We start from the raw sequence: 7,114 nt of genomic DNA, 5'->3' as shown, positions 1-7,114 counted from the left end.
AAAAATCTGCCACCAATACATGTTTGTATTTGTTAAAATAGCATATTTATCAGTATGAAGTGGCATCAGCAAAACCAATGACTTAAAGGTACAATTGTCAACCTACGTTGAAAATATGTTGAACTTCCAAGAGGGAACGGCTGCTTGATCAGAGTTCATTTATATCCAAGAGCATTGCACCAACAATAAACTTTAAGTTAATGTTAACAATTTTAATTTGTATCTTTTAATTGTTGAATTCTGAATTGCTTTCCAATTTCCCACAGAGTTTAATGTGTATGCAAATTACACAGCCAAGAAATTTAAGATACAAAAGATAGACTGCATTTTGGAAACATACCATAATTATTGCTTAATTTTTAAAAGGTCTTTGTCTTTGTCAGGGTATTGTTCAGTTTCTTGAAACTGAACAGAAGACAACTTTTGGTTAATGATTAGTATAAATCTTGTAATGGAACTTAATTGAATGTTAACTTTGTTGTTCTCACAACTACAAACTACTCAATTCCCTATTTCTCTGAGGTAGGGTTTCTTGCTCTCTTAGTGCAAATAATTTGTCTTCTAGTAATAGCAGGAAAGAGTTATCAGAACATTAGTTTAATTGTCTGAACGTTGTGCACTACATGTAAGCTCTTAGAAAAAGGTAAAAACAATTCTCATGTCTATTTCAATATTATATTTCTTAATCGTTTAAACTGCTTGACAGTCCTAGCAAACCAAAAAAAAAAAAAAACTAAAATTGAAGATAACTGCTGTTCTTTTGTTAAAATTCAAGGTAGGAAATGCTGAGATTTACAAAAAAAATGGATATAAGTAAAATATGTACATTATATTTAGTGTACAATAGCATATTTAGTATATAATTATCTATTTATTTACTTATTTAGTGTAAAATGAAGGCAGCCAAACCAGTACATTGGGTGGATTAGTAGTGATTTAGCTATGAAGCATTTAAATGTTCAAATATTTGTTGCTGAGTATTCCTAAAGCCTACGGGATTCTAGAAACTGGCTTAGGAGAGGAGACTGGAGGATGAACAATACTCGCTAGTTTCTGCCATTGTGTTCAAGTGTTTACATATGAATCCAAGAAATAATAAGATGCTGCAGATGGTGAAAACAAATCTGAAGGGGGAAAGATGAAGCCAGTGAGACACAGAATGGGTTGGCGATGGGGCAGTTGTGTTAGACAAGGTTTTAGGGTAAAGGTGATGTCAGAGCTCTTGGCAATGAATTAGCCCTACCAAGAGCAAGAGACATAAAGTTCCAGGTGAGAAGAGCTGGTTGTATGAAGAACCAAAAGAGGATTTTAATTTGGTTGTATCATTGTGATCGAAGACTGCTGTTTCTTTTTGGTGTCTCAAAATTGCAATCCTGTTTCACATTTTGTGATCTTTTGCCTTAGAGTATTCCAAGATTGAAGGATGTTTGATGGTGTCTACAGGTTGTCTTGTGCAGAAGACTTAACATATCTGGCTTTCTTAAGAGAGTAGGAAGGGTATTTTATTAGAGTCCCCAGTCTAAAATTCCTTCTGAGTATTTTATAACATACCCACAAATACTGGAGTCATGTTTCTTCTTTTTTTAATTAATTAATTGTTTTGTTTTGTTTTGTTTTTGAGACTGAGTTTCAGTCTGTCACCCAGGCTGGAGTGCAGGGGTGCAGTCTTGGCTCACTGCAACCTCCGCCTCCCAGGTTCAAGCGATACTTGGGCCTCAGCATCCTGAGTAGCTGGGATTACAGGCGTTTACCACCATGCCAGGCTAATTTTTATATTATTAGTAGAGACAGGGTTTCACCATGTTGGCCAGGCTGGTCTTGAACTCCTAACCTCAGATGATCCGCCTGCCTCAGTCTCCTGTAGTGCTGGGATTACAGGTGTGAGCCACTGTGCCTGGCCTTTTAAATTTAATTTATTTTAACTTTTTAGAGATCAGGTCTGACTATGTTGATCAGGCTGGTCTTGAACTCCTGAGTTCAAGCAGTCCACCTATTTCAGCCTCCAAAAGTGATGGGATATCAGGCTTGAGCCAGTATGCATGGCCAGGAGCTACATTTTTAGTCCAGATTCGTTGGTGGGCCAGAGTGATTTGGTGATACTTAAACTCATTCTGATTTTATTTTTATTTTTATTTTATTTTTTTATTTGAGATGCAGTCTTGCTCTGTCACCCAGGCTGGAGCATTCTCATTTATTTAATGGTGGTTTTGAAATGATTTATTATGAAAAATTTCAAAATTACACAAAAGTAGAATAGTATACTTATCCCTCATATGCCCTACGCCAGGTTTCAACAACTACCAATATGTGGCCAAACTTCTTTCTTCTATGCTTTAATCTTCCTCTCCCTTCCCATCAATATTTTGAGGCAAATCCAAAATATACTATTATTATTAAGCATATCAGTATATATATGGGAAAAAATGAGATTTTTTAAAAAAGAACTGTATTATCATTAACGTTATTACGCCTTTAAAATTAGCAATGGGCCAGGCACATTGGCTCATGCCTGTAATCCCAGTATTTTGGGAGGCTGAGGTGGGCGGATCACTTGAGGTCAGGAGTTTGAGACCAGCCTGGCCAACATGGCAAAACCCTGTGTTTACTAAAAATACAAAAATTAGCCAGGTGTGGTGGCACACACTTGTAATTCCAGCTACTCAGGAGGCTGAGGCAGGAGAATTGTTTGAACCCAGGAGGCAGAGTTTGCAGTGAGCCAAGATCACGCCACTGCACTCCAGCCTGGGCAACAGGGAGCCTCTGTTTCAAAAGCAATGATTCTCTAAGTAGGTGTCCAAACATCATATTATTTTAAAACATTTCAATACTTAGAATTAGAATATGAGAATTCTTAAGAAAAAAAATTAGCATTATTTTTTAGCATTATTATGCCTTGAAATTAGCAATAACCTCTTAATGTAAGGAAGCATTCTGTCGTCCTTCAAGTCTAGCTGATCGTCTTAAACATTTTTTTAAGTTTTCTTATTTATCAGAAATTGGAACGTGATTGATATGTCTCAAATTAAAATTAGTTCATAGATCCCTGAAGTTTCTTTTACTATATTGGTGCCTCCTCCAACTCAGTGTTTGCAATCTATTTGTTGAGGTCACCGAGTCGTTTTTGTGGAAGAGTCTCTACACAGTCTGGATTTGCTAATTGCATTCTCTCTTCTTTATATTTTCTGTTGACTGGTGGTTAAATTCAGGAGTTTGATGAGATTTTTGTTCAATTTTGTTTTTGGCAAAAACATATAATAAATTTTCTTGTGTACTTCCATTAGGAACCACATAATGCCTTTCTTTCTTGATGTCCTTTGTGGAGATTTTTACCAATCACTAGCAACCATTACCATCACTCCTTTTTCATTTTTTAGGTAGAATATTTCTACAGAGAGAAATCTTTAAATGATTCTTTGCTTGCCCTGAGATAGAGTTCATATGAGAAAAATAGGGCATATGTATCTTCTTTCGTTTTTTTCCAGTTTTCAAATTAGTTTGAGTTAGTTTGCTTGCATATTCCAAAGGAGAGTGATCATCATTCTAAATGTCCATTCTGAAACTCTATCCTTGGCCAGTGGGAATGTCTTTCTGTTGTCTCCTTGTCCAGATGGAGAGCTTCCTTGCTTCGTGACGTGACAAGGTATTCCTGGTCAACTTACGTATTTCCTACCCTGGCCCTGACTCTGTGTGTGTGTGTGTGTGTGTGTGTGTGTGTGTGTGTGTGTGTATGTGTGTGTGTGTGTGTGTGTGTGTATATATATATTTTGTTTATTTGTTTGTTTTTTGTTTTGAGATGGAGTCTCACTTTGTCACCCAGGCTGGAGTACAGTGGCATGATCTCAGTTCACTGCAACCTCCGCCTCCCAGGTTCAAGTGACGCCCCTACATCAGCCTCCCAACTAGCTGGGATTACAGGCATGTGCCATCACACCCGACTAATTTTTGTATTTTTAGTAGAGATAGGGTTTCACCATGTTGGCCAGGCTGATCTCAAACTCCTGACCTCAAGTGATCTGCCCACCTTGGCCTCCCAAAGTGCTGGGATTACAGACATGAGTCAACACGTTGGCCTCTATTATTTCTTTGTAGAAACTTTTCAGAATCAGGAGGCATCTCAGTTTGAGAGATTTTGTGAACATCTTTATTATTATCATTTTAACTCTATTCAGCACCTGTCTCAGCTTTTCTTAGTAAGTGGGGAGTCCCCATAGTAAGCAGGAGTCCCTAGAATGGAAGATCAGTTCTATTTCGTTCTTCTGGAATTTCTTATTGTGTACAGGATTGAGCACATGAGTGAACTCTTGGTGTTTAGAGTGACAGTATCCCTGGGCAGGTTGATTGAGGGATGGGTATATGGTCAGGTGGACCACCGAGAGATTCCTGGGGGACTTTGCTCTTAGACTCTATGGAGAAATTATTTTTTCCTCATGGGGTTGTTGATCTTGTTAGGTGAGTCTAGGGTTATGGTGGCCATCCACCTGTGAACATACTGACACGCAATCTAAGAAGTTAGGAAAAGGGAAACTCTTGATGCTGTCACTTGAGGCCCTGGATACAGTGGTGCATGAAGTTAATCTACTTCCTTTGGAACTTTGCAAGTATGTGAGCCAATGCATTTTCTTTTATCCTCTAAAGCTATTTTGTCTGTGTGTATGTGTGTGAGCATGTGGGTTTACACATGAAATTGCCCTAATATGAAGGTTTTCTATTTATCCAGCAAGAAAGAGATTTAAAAAGACCTTTTAAACTATTTTCGTTCAGTGCGGTGGCTCATGCCTGTAATCACAGCACTTTGGGAAGCCGAGGCATAAGGATCATGAGGTCAGGAATTCGAGACCAGCCAGGCCAACATGGTGAAACCCTATCTCTACGAAAAATAGAAAAATTATCTGGGCATGGTGATGCATGCCTGTAGTCCCAGCCCTTTGGGAGGCCGAGGTGGGCGGATCACAAGGTCAAGAGATCAAGACCATCCTAGCCAACATGGTGAACCCCTGTCTCTACTAAAAGTACAAAAATTAGCTGGGTGTGATGGTGAGCGCTTGTAGTCCCAGTTACTCGGGAGGCTGAGGCAAGAGAGTCACTTGGTCCTGGGAGGCAGAGTTTGCAGTGAGCAGAGATCGCGCCACTGCACTCCAGCCTGGTGACAGAGCGAGACTCCATCTCAAAAAAAAAAAAAAAAAAAAAAAAAAGTTTCTGAAGCCCTGTTAAATCCTGCTCTCAGGGATGCATATTTACACACTTTAAAAATAAAATAAAACCAGGGGTTGAAACCAGGTATTAAAATACCTCTGGAGAAAAACTAAGCTCTTCCAGGAAAGTTTTGTTAGCTATAAACTCAAAGGTTGATACGTGTAGCATCAAAGGAACATAGAAAAGCTTACTTGGTGCTGTAATTATTAAATACAAAGAATGTAATTCAGTTAGTATGTATTAGAAAAAAACATGATATGCACATCAAGTCTAATTGTATTAATAGAACTTCCTGGGATGAGACGAAAGGACAATTCCTTGTCCAGGTTCTACTTATAAATTGCAAAGACTCACTAATGGTTTTCAGAGGATTGGTTATTTCGTAAATTGGCTTTTAGTGGGTCAATGAAATGATCATTAGAAGAACTGTCAATAAATTTATCTGCTTCCCTTTAAAAAATACCCCATTTCCCCAGTGTAGAAATGAGGGTTTTTTTTAAAAAATAAATGTAATGCTTCACAAATTTGTGTGCCATATTTGCACAGGTGGTATACCACCTTCTCTGTATCATTCTGGTTTTAGTATATGTGTTGCCAGTGTGAGCGCTAGAAATCAGTTTTGTTTCGTACTTAATAGAGCATCTTTTTGAATTTTATGCATAGAAGAATAATGCATAGAATAATTTATAATGTATAAGATTCTTCTTAGGCATTATCTTTTGAATCTCATGCATAGAATATATAATGTGTAAGAACAATCTTACGCATTATATATTAATTAGATTAAATTAACTCAATTCAGATACCTAAGATTATATTTGTGTGTTATTAAGCACCTCAACATCAGGGTAAAAGCGAAGACACCATGGCATCAGATTATTTGTGTACCTGTTTTATTTACTCTCACAGACCCCAACTGGACAATATTTGACTCTGGTGGAGTCACCATAGCCTGGATTTGGAGATTTGGAGCCCAGCCTAGGTTGGGAGGACCAGTAACTTGGTATGCAGGCACTCCAAGAGAGAGACCATCTCTTTGTCACGGACATGTCCTGCTATGTATCTAAGGTTTATTAGTATAATGAATCTCTATTTAACGGCTTTCATTTAGAACAGTTTTCTTGAAAGGCTCAACGCTTGTATGCCACTGTCTGGGCATTTTTTCTATATAGGGAAAATAAAGAAAAGCCGCATTATAACCAGGAAGATGTATGGTGAGCTGGTATTCAAGAAAGGAGAAGTAGCTGTGAGACACCAAGGATTGGCTGCACCAGATTAAGAGAAGCTAATCCACGTGTCTCTGTTAAGTGGCTGGATCAGCTGTTGGAACCTATTGGGACAGAACAGGTCGAATCCTTGAACAAAGAGGCCGCGTGCAGTGACTCATGCCTGCAATTCCAGGACTTTGTAAAGCGGGCGGATCACTTGAGGTCAGGAGTTCGAGACCAGCTTGGCCAACATGGTGAAACCCCATTTCTCCTAAAAATACAAAAATTAGCGGAGCATGATGGTGGGTGCCTGTGATCCCAGCTACTTGGGAGGCTGAGGCAGGAATGTTGCTTGAACCCAGGAGGCAGAGGTTGCAGTGAGTTGGGACCGTGTCTTTGCACTCCAGCCTGGGTGACAAGAGTGAGATTCCATCTCGAAAAACAAAACAAAACAAAATGAACAAACACGTACCCTCACTTTTGTTGTGTGCGGCACAGACAGCATGAAAAGATGAGTGCTAATAGCCTTCCCCTTACCTTTCAAGAGAATCTAAAGATTCCTTGCTTCCATTCCAGTCATCTTCTTCCCTTTTCATGAGACTGTGTTCTTGCTTGCTTTGGGGGAGAAAGACTAAGTCGACCTATAGAATAGAGGGATGGCAAGGAAACATTCCAATACTGTCAGTATTTCTTGTGGAAGAACAAAAAGAGAA

General features: G+C 38.8%; 1 non-coding gene across 1 annotated transcript; it reads right to left on the bottom strand.

Moving 5' to 3' along the window:
* Positions 1-5,694: 5,694 nt before the first annotated feature.
* LOC115895324 lies at positions 5,695-5,800 on the bottom strand. Its single transcript, XR_004055533.1, has one exon. It is a non-coding gene; the product is annotated as a U6 spliceosomal RNA (small nuclear RNA).
* Between the last annotated feature and the right edge of the window lie 1,314 nt (positions 5,801-7,114).

Source organism: Rhinopithecus roxellana, chromosome 20, assembly GCF_007565055.1.
Source record: "Rhinopithecus roxellana isolate Shanxi Qingling chromosome 20, ASM756505v1, whole genome shotgun sequence".
Taxonomy (NCBI): Eukaryota; Metazoa; Chordata; class Mammalia; order Primates; family Cercopithecidae; genus Rhinopithecus; species Rhinopithecus roxellana.
The sequence above is the reverse complement of the archived record's forward strand: the minus strand, read 5'-3'. Positions and strand labels throughout refer to the sequence as shown.